Source organism: Musca vetustissima, unplaced genomic scaffold (genome assembly GCF_032173495.1).
Source record: "Musca vetustissima isolate MV318-11 ecotype Yass unplaced genomic scaffold, APGP_CSIRO_Mvet_v1 utg8356, whole genome shotgun sequence".
NCBI classification, from domain to species: Eukaryota; Metazoa; Arthropoda; class Insecta; order Diptera; family Muscidae; genus Musca; species Musca vetustissima.
Window position 1 is genome coordinate 118,371 of NW_026878408.1, and position 14,992 is coordinate 133,362.

At 35.7% G+C, this 14,992-nt stretch overlaps 1 non-coding gene across 1 annotated transcript; it reads left to right on the top strand.

Annotated features, from left to right (window-relative positions):
• Nucleotides 1-10,560: 10,560 nt before the first annotated feature.
• On the top strand, nucleotides 10,561-10,632 carry Trnap-agg (transfer RNA proline (anticodon AGG)). Its single transcript has one exon. It is a non-coding gene; the product is annotated as a tRNA-Pro (tRNA).
• The last annotated feature ends 4,360 nt before the right edge of the window (nucleotides 10,633-14,992 follow it).

The window sequence follows — 14,992 nt, forward strand, 5'->3', positions numbered from 1 at the left end:
TTCATTTATTTTCCAAATATTGACATACGAAATCACAAAAATTACACCAAAATCAAAACAAATATAATGCACTCATTTTTTCCCCTCCAAAAGTTATTTAATTTTAAATGACCCTCATCGACCGCACATGGCCAGGCGCATCATCAATACCAATTCCCTCTCATTCATTCCCCAAATACCACTATCTACATCCATAACACCATCATCATATTATCAAGTCAAAAGTGTAGCAATAGAGCATCGTCATTGGAGGGCATTAAATTGTAATTATCCATAAACGCCTCAACAAACAAAATAAACGAAACAAATTCCCCAACAATGCTGCTGTCACAACTGTCTCTAATTTTAATCCCTCAAAACAATCACACACGCACACAAACACACGCATAGAGCATATAATGGGGGGGCCAAACGAGCAGGGTGGTGGTAAATGTTGGAGCCGCTTGTAATGCGAGCATTAAAGTTGGCTGGCTGACTAGCACACTCTGTTTGCCTTCATCGCCAAAACGAAACGTTGGAAAAATCCATGCGGTACAGTTCAAAATGAATAAAAGCCCAGTGAGTGAGTGAGCGCTACACTGACAGTTATAACAACAGCAACAACAAAAGCCAGTAGAATACAATAATACAACAGCAAAGTTAAAACCATAACTTAGTGAACACATACGCACACACACACAAACGCAGAGTCACAAATAACATGGCTTAAAGATGATGACTTAAATGCGAACAAATAACTTAACAAAATACCGAATACAACGCACAATTCAGATTCATTCAATGTTCATCATTCCTATGGGTTGGTTGGAGTGGTGTTGGATTTTCAAGTACGCACAGTGGGAAAATTGCATGGATTCATAAATTGTCTGACAGAAGGTTTTTTATTCATGTAATGCAAGTCTGGTTGGAATATTTGTCTAAAAAAACACGAGCATGTCGAAAATAGGGCGATTGCTTCATAACGGGGCGATGAAGTGGCAGGTCGTTTAATCACCCGGAATGTGAAATTACAGTAACTTCCTCAAGGAAAATGCGTCTAGAAACATTAAAATTATTATTATTAATGGGATAATACCTTTATTTGAGGGTATGTCACAACCTTGACCTATATCGAATATTTTCTGCAACTATATTTTCCACCCTTCACAAACCCGCTGACAAAACGTTTGAAAATACAGAAAATTGTGCGGAACCTTTATATAGAGTTTTTGTAAAAATGTGAACCTATATCGACAAATATTTGAAAATATTTTTGTCACCCTCCAAGAACCCTGAATACCAATTTACAGCTACTTCGGTCAAAAAACTGGATTGAACATAAGTCGGAACCTTTATATGGAGGTTATGTCATATTATATTGAACGAAAGTATATATAGAAGGTGTACACATCATTCTAGGCTTAATTTAGTAAGCTATGCCAAAATTCGTGCAAATCAAATGATTTTCAGGGACTTTGGTGCATCATTTACCTAAAATCGGCAAAAACTATATATAGGAGTTATATCTAAATCTGAACGGATTTTCACGAAACTTAGCACACATCATTCCAGACCTAATTCAGTAGGCTATACCAAATTTCGTGCAAATCGAAAGATATATAGGGACTTTGGTTCACCATTTACCTAAAATCCAGCGAAACTATATATGGGAGCTATATCTAAATCTGAACTGATTTTCACGAAACTTAGCACACGTAATTCTAGACTTAATTCAATACACTATGTAAAAATTCGTGCAAATCAAATAATTTTCAGGGACTTTGGTGCACCATTTACCTAAAATCGGCCGAAACTATATCTATATCGAAATCTCAACCGATTTCCACGAAACTTAGCACACATCATTCTAGACCGAAATCAGTGGGCTATACCAAATTTCGATCAAATCGAAAGATATATAGGGACTTTGGTACACCATTTGCCTTAAATCGGACGAAAATATATATGGGAGCTATATCTAAATCTGAACCGATTTTCGCAATTTCAATAGGGTTCATCCTTGGTCCAAATAAGTGAGCTGTGCCAAATTTCAAAGAAATCGGATCATAAATGCGACCTGTACTTTGTTTACAATTTAACATCAACAGACGGACAGACGGACGGAAGTGCATAAATCGACTCAGAAAGTGATTCTATGCATATTCTCAAAAGGAACCATGGTTCTATCTCGATTCCTTTTGCCTGTTACAAACATATGCACAGAGACATAATACCGTCTACCACAGTGTGTTGAAGGGTATAAAAATATTTTGGAAAGGAGTTTTTTCCTTATATAAAAACTCCGGATTACGTTAGTGGGTTCTTAGATTTAAGTGTATATCCATCCTCCACAGCGATTTGAAAATACTCCAGGATTATAGAAATGCCTAAAATAGCGCAGGGCATTTATTAAGGGGGTACCCTTATATGGGAGCTATGCCTAAACGTGGACCGATTTTCTCCAATTTCAATAGGGTTCGTCCTTGGGCCAATTATGTGACCAGTGCAAAATTTCATTCAAATCGGATCATAAATGCGACCTGCACTTTGTTAACAAAAATACATGGACGGACAGACAGACGGACGGACGGACAGACGGACATGTGTAAATCGACTCAAAAAGTGATTCTGTGCATATTCTCCAAAGGAACCATGGGTCTATCTCGATTATTTTTGCCTGTTACAAACTTATGCACAAAGACATAATACCCTGAACCACAGTGTGGTGAAGGGCCTATGTAGAGAAGCTTTGTCATAAAATATATATTCCTTCCAGCTATAGGTAATGGCTGGAAGATTAGATTATTGGACCATCATGCATGTCCTCGTATTAAATTCAGCCTCTCTGACCAGACCGTCCGTGGTCTGTTTATTTGACAGTTTACCCACCCCTTATGTGAACAATATTGCACATGAATGATCTGCTCCTATAATAGAACCAGCCGTGCTATCCCGAAACTTTTGTTTCCACCTCTACCTCTTACGAGCACAATAGGTAATCTTTTGCGTCGGCAGCAACATGCCGCCATTTCGCAGAAGCAGGAACTTCGCACTTTTACAGTAGAAAAAATGAGGAGCCTGCGGGCATATTCCATCAATATTTTCCATTAATAAGGTCTAGAGCAGTATATACTCGATTATGAAGAGTTCTCCGTCAGTTAGGACTGAAGACAAAAGGTGCCCCATAACCGGCATTTTAGCATCACCTCTCCCTCGTGGAATATATCCATAGTAACAGCACCGATATCTGACGGAAACATGAACTTGACCTGTGTTACGACAGATTACCACAGACCTCCGAAGAAAGTAGCACTCGTAGGTGGAATGTTGAACTGCTTGGTTTCTGAGGATGGCTAGTATTTTGCCCATGGACTAAAATCCGCCAGAACCTCTACTTTAGTGCTTCTGTCAATGCTTGCAGTATCACTACCAGTGGAAGTTTATTTCTTCGGTAGATTTCAGCGGCAGGGAGCACAGACCCTGCGCCGATAAGTATATGACTTGAAGTAAAATATTCCTCGTTTGTGTCTAGAAGCAGCGGTAATATATTTGGTGTCGCATCTACTTCTAAGAGCGGAGTTAACATCTCAGACAATCTTCCCATATTAACAGCCCCAGGGAGGAATGAATGAGGTAGAACTACACGTTCAACATGACAGCGTATTTCTCAACGGTTTCTTGAGCGGAGTTTACATCTCAGACAATCTTCCCATATTAACAGCCCCAGGGAGGAATGAATGAGGTAGAACTACACGTTCAATGTCTGTTAATGTCTGAAGTACATCTCCCAGATGATGCTAAGTTCTAGGATGGATTCAAGCGGCTGCCAAGGTCAAAGATTCTTCGTCGTTTGGGTTTGCAGCGTTGTTATGTTTAGCGTCACACCTACTTCTACGAACTCAATTACTATCTCTTCTTGCGATAGCATATCTTTGCCTTCACAGAAGCAATAACTTCTTTAGGATCTTTCCCAACAGAACCTCGAAATAAGGATCACTCAGAGGAATTATGTTGAAATTATGCACCGTATTCATCCACGGTGTCACGCCCTGTTGCAGTTCCTACAGGTGTCGGTTGACTCCCACTAAATTTGTCGCGATGTCGCAGAAGATCGGAAAAATATTTAGGGGAAAGACTGAAAGTATAAGAAGAACAAATCAGACTAACTCGATGTGATCCACTTTAGACGTTAAACAAAACCAGTAAGGAAAGTAGTAAAGTCGGTCGGGGCCGACTATATGATACCCTTCACCACTATGGGTATATTAAACATATGCATCCTAACACGCCTTTATCTAAATGTGAACCGACTTAGATCAATCCATAAAAACGAACTCGGTCGGAAATATATATGGACTATATCTGAACTTTTACAAAACGCAATTACGTCATTATATGCTCAATTTTATGCATTGTTCAAAATTTCATGTCAATATTACAAACATGAGAAGTTTGGTGCACAATTTACATTTAATCGGTCGAAAATATATATATATATATATATATATATATATATTCAAGAAATTTTACACACCTTATTCTAGACTCAATCCAGTAAGCTATGAAAAATTTCGTTCACATCGAAGGATATATAGGGACATTGATATATCATTTACATTAAATCGGGCGAACTTATGTATGGGAGCTATATCTAAATTTGAACCGATTTTCGGGAAACTTAACACACATCATTCTAGACCTAATTCAGTACGCTGTGCAAAATTTTGTGCAAATCGAAAGATATACAGGGACTTCGGTGCACCATTTACATTAAATCGGACGAAAATATATATGCGAGCTATATCTAAATCTGAACCGATTTTTCCCAATTTCAATAGGGTTCGTCTTTGGGCCAAACAAGTGACCTATGCCAATTTTCATCCAATTCGGATCATAAATGCGACCTGTACTTTGTTTACAATTTAACATATATCGACTTAGAAAGTGATTCTATGCATATTCTCAAAAGGAACCATGTGTCTATCTCGTTTCCTTTTGCCTGTTACAAACATATGCACAAAGACATAATACCTTGTACCACAGTGTGGTGAAGAGTATAAAAGATGTTATATGCATTTTTGTTCGGTAAAGTTTCTAGTATTTTATATTTTCGTCCGATTTAAGGTAAATGGTGTACCAAAGTCCCTATATACCATTCGATTTAGACGAAATTTGGCACAGCGTAATAAACAAGGTCTAGAATGACGTGTGTTAAGTTTCGTGAAAATCGGTTCAGATTTAGATATAGCTGCCATATATATCTTCGTCCGATTTATGCTAAATGGCGCACCAATGTCCCTATATATCCTTCGATTTGCACGAAATTTGGAACAGCGTAATGAATTAGGTATAGAAAGATGTGTGCTAAGTTTCGTGAAAATCGGTTCAGATTTAGATATAGCTCCCATATATATCTTCTTCCGATTTAAGGTAAATAGTGTACCAATGTCCCGATATATCTTCCGATTTGCACGAAATTTTGCATAGCGTACTGAATTAAGTCTAGAATGATGTGTGCAAAGTTTGGTGAAAATCGGTTCAGATTTAGATATAGATCCCATATATAGTTTCGCCCGATTTTAGGTATATAGTACACAAAAGTCCCTAGAAATCTTTAAATTTGCCCGTATTTTTGGCATATAGTACTGTATTAAGTGTAGAATGATGTGTGCAAAGTTTCGTGAAAATCGGTTCAGATTTAGATTTAGCTCCCATATATATCTTCGTCCGATTTAAGGTAAATGGTGTACCAATGTCCCTATATATCTTTCGATTTGGACGAAATTTTGCATAGCGTATTGAATTAAGTGTAGAATGATGTGTGCAAAGTTTCGTGAAAATCGGTTCAGATTTAGATATAGCTCCCATATATATCTTCGTCCGATTTAAGGTAAATGGTGTATCCTATATATCTTTCGATTTACACGAAATTTGGTACAGCGTAGTGAATTGTGTCTATAATAATGTGTGCTAAGTTTCATGAAAATCGGTTCAGATTTAGATATAGCTCCCATATATAGTTTCGCCCGATTTTAGATAAATGGTGCACCAAAGCTCCCATATATATCTTCTTCCGATTTAAGGTAAATAGTGTACCAATGTCCCGATATATCTTCCGATTTGCACGAAATTTTGCATAGCGTACTGAATTAAGTCTAGAATGATGTGTGCAAAGTTTGGTGAAAATCGGTTCAGATTTAGATATAGATCCCATATATAGTTTCGCCCGATTTTAGGTATATAGTACACAAAAGTCCCTAGAAATCTTTTAATTTGCCCGTATTTTTGGCATATTGTACTGTATTAAGTGTAGAATGATGTGTGCAAAGTTTCGTGAAAATCGGTTCAGATTTAGATTTAGCTCCCATATATATCTTCGTCCGATTTAAGGTAAATGGTGTACCAATGTCCCTATATATCATTCGATTTGGACGAAATTTTGCATAGCGTATTGAATTAAGTGTAGAATGATGTGTGCAAAGTTTCGTGAAAATCGGTTCAGATTTAGATATAGCTCCCATATATATCTTCGTCCGATTTAAGGTAAATGGTGTATCCTATATATCTTTCGATTTACATGAAATTTGGTACAGCGTAGTGAATTGTGTCTATAATAATGTGTGCTAAGTTTCATGAAAATCGGTCAGATTTAGATATAGCTCCCATACATAGTTTCGCCCGATTTTAGATAAATGGTGCACCAAAGTCCCTGGAAATCTTTTCATATTGTCGGCCCAGTCCGACTTTACTATTTTCCTTACTGGTTTAAAATATATCCTTCTTTTTGTCGCAGTAGAACATCATGGAGACTCACCACTTGCGGCGAAACACTTAAGAGAACGCTTGAAATCATCAAAAAACAAATCAGATACGTAATCGAAGTGAACAGCTTTAGACCTGGAGTAAATGACTCACAAACCCCAAAGGGAACGATGTTGTCTTGATATTTCAACAGACAGGGTATTCCACCGCAGCCCATCAGAAGAAAAGATCATATAACTATTACAATTGGGTCGCTTTTAGAGGAACTTTTTCAAAGGAACTTTTCCGTTTAACTAGTTCATTTTTATGGCATCGTTCATTTTAAATCGGACGATTGAACTGTGGTGAAGGGTATAATAATTTTAAAAATCCACGTCTTCTATTGGCCCTAGAAAAAATTATCTAAAATTCCACGCATCAGTAGAAAGCAACCTGTTATTTACTATTAGAGTTGGGCCGATCCGGAATGGACTTGTTCAAATGACCTATTCCGCAAAAGGAACGATCGGTACTAAGTCCGGTTTTTTCGTGAATCTAGTTCATTTTGCTCCGATCGTTCATTATTGGTCTCATTCAACTAGTTTCCTTTGCAATCGATCATCTACATCATGTTCGATGATTGAATAAACTGAATTGTACCAATGAGCGATTGAAATAAAAGGATCTAAGGAAATAGTCGCACTTTGGCTTAAGGGAACCCCTCACATTCTCGATTTTAATTTTTCAAGATTTTTAATGGGCTGGTAAATCAATACCAATGCTTGTTAAGGTTTGTAACTTTGCACATATATAATTGAAGATTTAAAAGAGAAATAAAATAATTTACAAAAAATTTTTGTTATTGTTTTGTTGTTGTTTTTTATAATTAAAGAAAAGTCCTTATTTTTGATGGCGGGCATGATAACTCCTCACTGAAACATCGGAATTCGAAAATTCCAACGGTGTCAGAAAGAGTACATGTCTGGCTCTCGTATGAGCTAGAATTATTGACTTCGCTCTAAAATTAACAAAATGGTAGACCTTTGAAAAAATATTTGTGGAAAATCGCCGATTTTTTACCAAAAACCAAGTTAAAAAATAAGGAAGATCTTCACCGATTGGCTTTATCCTAGTTCATACGATAGCTATACACTCACAGAGGAACGTGTAAAAATTTGAAATCGATTGGGTTATTAGTTTTTGAGTTATCGTGCCCGCCATTCACAAAAAAATGTTTAGAGAAAAACGCGTTTCAAGTTTGAGAAGCATTTCAGCCGTCACTTGATTCTGACACAATAAATCGGCTATATCTTCAAGAGTTCTTGAGATTTTCACTTGAAAGTTTGTAGGGACATTTATTAATTAGTGTAGATTCGAATTATATCAACAAAATTTTTGACCCCGAGAATGGGGTGGGGTTCCCTTAAAGGGATAACAATGCGTACAATTTCCAATAGTTTAATTTGGGTCTCAGGCCTCAATGTCATATGTAATACTACAGTTCGCTCTCAGCATGTTGCTCTTTTTTCACCTTTTCCCCCCACTGTTCCCCCCAGAATGAATGTAACAACAAATGAAATTCCAAACTGGAGTAATTCCTGACAGTCATAGATTTTTGATATATGCTCTATGGAGTACAGAATTATGATACGGCATGAAATGTGGTGCCAGCTTATGAGCCATGAGTTGTATTTCTTTTTCTCTGGGTCGGGATCATTTAGACGGGCATAGTAGTATGTGAAATTATTATATGTCGTTATTACAAAGCTCTAGCTGTTATTACTTTTCTTTCTTGCTGCTGATGTTTATGTTACGTTTGTCAGAAGGCGGGCGGATCTTTTGAATCAAATAAAAACCGCCGCAATTCAAGTCATACCATCAGCAGCAGAAGCAACAGCAGTTATCACTGAGTGAGAGCAGAGGGAGAGTGCTTTGAAACATTTGTAGATGTTTGATGGTTTAAGTACTTAACTTGTATGTTGTATGAAAGATAGATGGATGGTTGGTTGGCTGGATAGATGGATGAATGGACGAATAGATGGATGACTGTTTGGATGGATGGTTGGCGGGCTGGCTGCCTTGCTTTTTCTTTGAAATGAAAAGCCATCCATTCAAGCCGTCAAAAAAACCCCGAAACGACGATAGACCAACACGCACAAACATCATTCATAGACGAGTACAAATAAAAGTACTTAGCGGCAAAATGATGACTGCGATGGTGATGATGATGAGAGACTCTCTAACAAAAAACTTCATCGAAGTTAAAGAAAATATATGTATAGGGGCAGGGTGGTAAGTTTTTGCAAAGTAAATGATGGTATGATGGTTATGACTATGCCCCCCGCTCCTTTCAAAAAGGAATGGAGCTTTTATCGTTAATTTATTGCTGCTTTTTATTTCGTAATTGTGATTGATGACTACGATGAGTATCCATTTCTATATTTGCACGAAATAGTATTATGAACGTTATGACTATTTAACGACATAGACAGTGGTTTTCAACACTATCGAGTGATATTAAGGTAAGTATTTGAACTGTTAGGCCCTAAACATATTTTTTTTTTTTTTTTTTGAAAAATCTAGGTCTGTTTTTTTTAAACCATGTCGAATGTTAGGCTCATTTTTTTTTTTTTTGAATCCATGCCGCAAATATTTCTAAAATAATTTTCTTAAAAAACTCGCCTATAAATAGACTTTAAAAAATGCCTTTAAAAATTATTGATTTTTTTTTTAAATCCACGCCTTGAAAAAATTTCTTGAAAATTTTTTTAAAAAATCCACGCCTTGAAAAAACTTTTTTAATTTTTTTAATCCACGCCTTGAAACAAATTTCTTAATTTTTTTTTTAAATCCACGCCTTGAAAAAATTTCTTGAAAATTTTTTTAAAAAATCCACGCCTTGAAAAAACTTTTTTAATTTTTTTTAATCCACGCCTTGAAACAAATTTCTTGAATTTTTTTTAAATCCACGCCTTGAAACAATTTATTGTAATACTCCTTAAAAAACATTTTTTAAAATTCCAAGCCTTGAAAAAAATTTTTGAATTTTTTTTTAAATCCACGCCTTCAAAAAATTTCTTTAATTTTTTTTAAATCCACGCCTTGGAATACTTCTGGAAAAATATTTATAAAAAATCCACGCTCGTCTATAGAAGACTCCCTGCCCTTCGGCTCGTCTATAGAACTTTCCCTGCCCTTAGTTAGTCAATAGAAGACTTCCTGCTTTTCAGCTCGTCTGTAGAAGACTCCCTGCCCTTCAGCTCGTCTATAGAAGACTCCCTGCCCTTCAGCTCGTCTATAGAAGACTCCCTGCCCTTCAGCTCGTCTATGGAAGACTCCCTGTCCTTTAGCTCGTCTATAGAAGACTCCCTGCCCTTCAGCTCGTCTATAGAAGACTCCCTGCCCTTCAGCTCGTCTATAGAAGACCCCATGCCCTTCAGCTCGTCTATAAAAGACTCAACTCGTCTATAGAAGACTCCCTGCCCATCGGCTCGTCTATAGAATTTTCCCTGCCCTTTAGCTAGTCAATAGAAGACCTCCTGCTTTTCAGCTATAGAGACTCCCTTCAGCTCGTCTATAGAGACTTTTTTTCTGAGAAAAATTCAAATTTTGTTTCAATCAATACTGAACTAAAAAAAATATATTTCTATAAATAGCCATCAAAGACATGACCCAATACCCTCTCTTTTTCTAAAAATATTTAAAAGGCACCATCAAGAGCTGGAACTTGTTTCCCGCACAAACAATTTTCTTTTGTCTTATCTATGTTAAGATCGAAATGAAACACACGATGTTTGTGTGTGTGCGTGAGCTACATTTCGAAAATCGAATTAAATAACTGGCTCGTTGGTCTAGGGGTATGATTTCCGCTTAGGGTGCGGGAGGTCCCGGGTTCAAATCCCGGACGAGCCCAAGTTGTAAATATTTTTTTTTTTATTTGTATATTTTATTTATTAAAAAATCTTCTACCATTGAACCACTGTTTGCCATTGTTGTTATTATTGTTTTGCCCAAAACATTTTATGGTGTGCTGTCAGCAAACATTTGTGCGCTAAATAAGCGCAATGATAAATTAATAAATTATTTTCCATACTCTCCTGGCATTTGCTGTGTTTTTGTACTCATGGCTTGGCGTTTCCTTCTGGCATTTTCATGCAATTTTCACTGTTTGTTGATTATGATTTTTCATATTTTTCTTTTCACTTTGACAAGACAAAAGGACGGACGGATAGACAGCAGAGATGGCCTGTCAGAAACAGTGACGTAAATGACATACATTCCCGACGTATAATACATACGTCAGAAACGTCGGAAACATAACAAAATCCATTAGGTTTTTGACAAAATAGCTATTTCCATTAATCAGTTTGAAATTACGCATGCTTTACTCAAATCCATATAAAATTTCAAAATTTTCTTCTCGAAAAAAATTTAGTAAGGAATAGTCAGATATATGTAAAAATAATATATATTCTTGAAAATAACTGTGTATGCTGATAATATTGATAGAAATGACGTTTACTACGTTTATTACATTTTATACAGGTATATGACGTTTTCGACGTTTACACCTTTTTGACAGTCGAAAACCTAAAAAATCGTCAACGGACCATCCCTGATAGACAGTCAAACAAGTCAGTCAGGCAGCCATCGAGCTAGCTTACAAACCAACCAACACAGAACCAGCATGCCAGCTAGCAATCAGTTATTGTTTGTATTTATTATTTATTTTCAAGTTATTTTTCATAAGTCATTAAGTTTTGCCGCCATATTTTGCCTGTCTTGCTTGCCTGCTGACTTGTCAGTTTTTTGAGCGATTTTTTAGCCGTCGCCTGTTTTTATTTTCCTTAGGTCCATCATCATTATTGAACGTTTTTTTTTTGTGTTGGCAAAAAAAATCATCACAATTTTTCTCTACAATTTTCGTTCATATATCATATTTTGACAGGCGAAATGTCATTTTTAATCAATATTAATAAATAATTTTTTCGTCTCGGGGAGAGGGAAGAGGAAGTAAATGGAGAGAGGTGATGGAAATAAGAGAAAGGGATTCAATTGCAACAAATAAGTAATCCTCAGGAGGGTAATTAATTTCTATAGAAAAACAAAAATCCTCAGTGGTCTGGGGAAATTTTTTTCTATAGAAAAAATAATCCTCAGTTGTCTGAGGAATTTTTTTCTATAAAAAATTAATACTCGGTGCTCCAAAAAATTTTTTTCTATAGAAAAAAATAATCCTCAGTGGTCTAAAGAATTTTCTATAGAAAAAATAATCCCGCGTAGTCTGAGGAATTGTTTTCTATAGAAAAAATAATCCTTAGTGGTCTGAGGATTGTTTTGTATAGAAAAAAATCCCCAGTGGTCCGAGGAATTTTTTCCATAGAAAAAACAATCCTCAGTGGTCTGAGGAATTGTTTCCATAGAAGAAACAATCCTCAGAGGTCTGAGGAATTTTTTCTATAAAAAAAAAGAATCCTCATAGAAAAAGAATCCTCTATAGAAAAAATTCCTCAGACCACTGAGGATTCTTTTTTCTATAGAAAAAATTCCTCAGACCACTGAGGATTCTTTTTTCTATAGAAAAAATTCCTCAGACCACAGATGATTCTTTTTCCTATAGAAAAAAATTCCTCAGACCACTGAGGATTCTTTTTTCTATAGAAAAAACTCCTCTGACCACTGAGGATTCTTTTTTCTATAGAAAAAATTCCTCAGACCACTGAGGATTCTTTTTTCTATAGAAAATAAATCTTCAGACCGCTGAGGATTTTTTTTCTATAGAAAAAAAATTCTCAGACCATTGAGGATTCTTTTTTTCTATAGAAAAAAATTTCTCAGACTTATTTTTCTATAGAAAAAGATCCTCAGACCACTGAGGATTATTTTTTCTATAGAAAAAAATTCCTCAGAAAAAATTCCTCAGACCACTGAGGACTGTTTCTATAGAAAAAAATTCCTCAGAACACTGAGGATTGTGTTTTCTATAGAAAAAAATTCCTCAGACCACTGAGGACTGTTTCTATAGAAAAAAATCCTCAGAACACTGAGGATTGTGTTTTCTATAGAAAAAAATTCCTCAGAACACTGAGGATTGTTTTTTCTATAGAAAAAATTCCTCAGACCACTGAGGATTGTTTTTTCTATAGAAAAAAATTCCTCAGACCACTGAGGATTGTTTTTTCTATAGAAAAAAATTCCTCAGACCACTGAGGATTGTTTTTTCTATATAAAAAAATTCCTCAGAATTTCTATAGAAAAAATTCCTCAGAACACTGAGGATTGTTTTTTCTATAGAAAAAAATTCCTCAGACCACTGAGGATTGTTTTTTCTATAGAAAAAAATTCCTCAGACAACTGAGGATTGTTTTTTCTATAGAAAAAAATTCCTCAGACCACTGAGGATTATTTTTTCTATAGAAAAAAAATTCCTCAGACCACTGAGGATTCTATAGAAAGAAATTCCTCAGACCACTGAGTATTATTTTTTCTATAGAAAAAAATTCCTCTGACCACTGAGGATTCTATAGAAAAAAATTCCTCAGACCACTGAGGATTATTTTTTCTATAGAAGAAAATTCCTCAGACCACTGAGGATTGTTTTTTCTATAGAAAAAAATTCCTCAAACCACTGGGGATTGTTTTTTGTCTATAGAAACAAATTCCACAAATAATTCCTCAGACTCTGAGGATTATTTTCTTCTATAGAAAACAAATTCCACAGACCTCTGTGGATTATTTTTTCTATAGAAAAATATTTCACAGACACCGGTGGATTATTTTTCCTATAGAAACTATTTCTTCAGACCTCTGAGAATTAATTTTTCTTTAGAAAAAATGCAGATTTTTTCATTGTTCCTACTGATCTATCCCGTTGATTTAATCTACTTATTACACAAAAATCACCACAATGTCAAATTCGAATAATTACAAAAATTACTGTAAAATTATCACAATGACAACACAAATAATCGGTTGTCATAATGAAATGAAACTAAGTTATAATAGTTGTCCGCCATAATGCCTCAATGACCCGACACAAAGCCCTCTCTTTATGATGTCGGCATTCATTGTTTGATGGCAACAAAATGGCTTAAAATGTTTTTTGAGACGTCACTCGTCGTTTTCGTATTTAATTCCTTTATAAACGCTCTAAATTTTCTCTTGTCTTCAATAATGTCGAAGTGTGTAAAGTGCGTCCATCCATCGCCAAACCGTTTTGGAGAGCTTTAAGTCCCTTGATGTCAGGTTTGGTCTTTGTTATTCTGTACAAAGTTCAGCGTAAAAAAACAGCGCCACTTTTTTGCGCTGCCTTTGATTTTGAGTTGAGTATTGTGAACCAAAAACGAAGAAAAAACTGGGAATTGATGCCAAGATATATGGAAGTTAAATGGCATGACAATAAATACACATTGAGGCACACACACTTTCAGCCTTTGGGGTCTGTTATTTTCATTTCAATGCTGTTGATTATTTTTTGCTTCGAGTGAATGCTATTTTAGTGTTTCTGCTTTTTTTGTATTTTTTTCCCGAATCCATTCATTCAATCAAATTCGCTTAGCAGTGATTTTTGAACGATAGACAGCTACTCAAAGGCTTAAACTGTTATTAAGTGTTATGCTTTGACGTTTACTGATATCTCTGCCTTTGATGATGATGATGATGATGACGGTGACGACGATGACGCCGAATCCGAATCCAACGACGACGATGATGATGATGGCTACAGCGACGTATGACGTTTACACCAACTGACATGCATTCCAAGCAGTTGACATGCGTCCATACATGGTGAATGGATGTTGATTGTTGTGTCGATTGTTGGAAAAAAGGGGAGGGGGTTTCTTTTGTTCATCTCAAAAAGGCAAAGACGAGGAGTGCTGTTCTTTTTGGGATTTTAAGGTAAACTGGCTTTTCAGTTTCCTTGACAAAGGGTTAACTTGAAAAGAGAGAGTTTTTTTCGCCACGTGTATACAGGAAATTAAAGGATTATAAAGGAATTTCATTTCAAGATGTTGCCTTTTGTTATCTCGTATTTAAAACATTTTGCAAAATGTCAGTGCAGTTTATAAATATTATCAAAGTATGTCAGTGTGTGAGTAATTTTTAATGAATACTTGGCGCCATTTATGTGGAACACAAAAATAATTTTTGCAAACTTGTATATCAGCATTGAATGTCGTATGGTATTTCGACATTCATTAAATACATTAAATATCGAAGCAAGTAAAAACATAGATTTTTGTTTAATAAATCGGAGGACACATTTATTGAT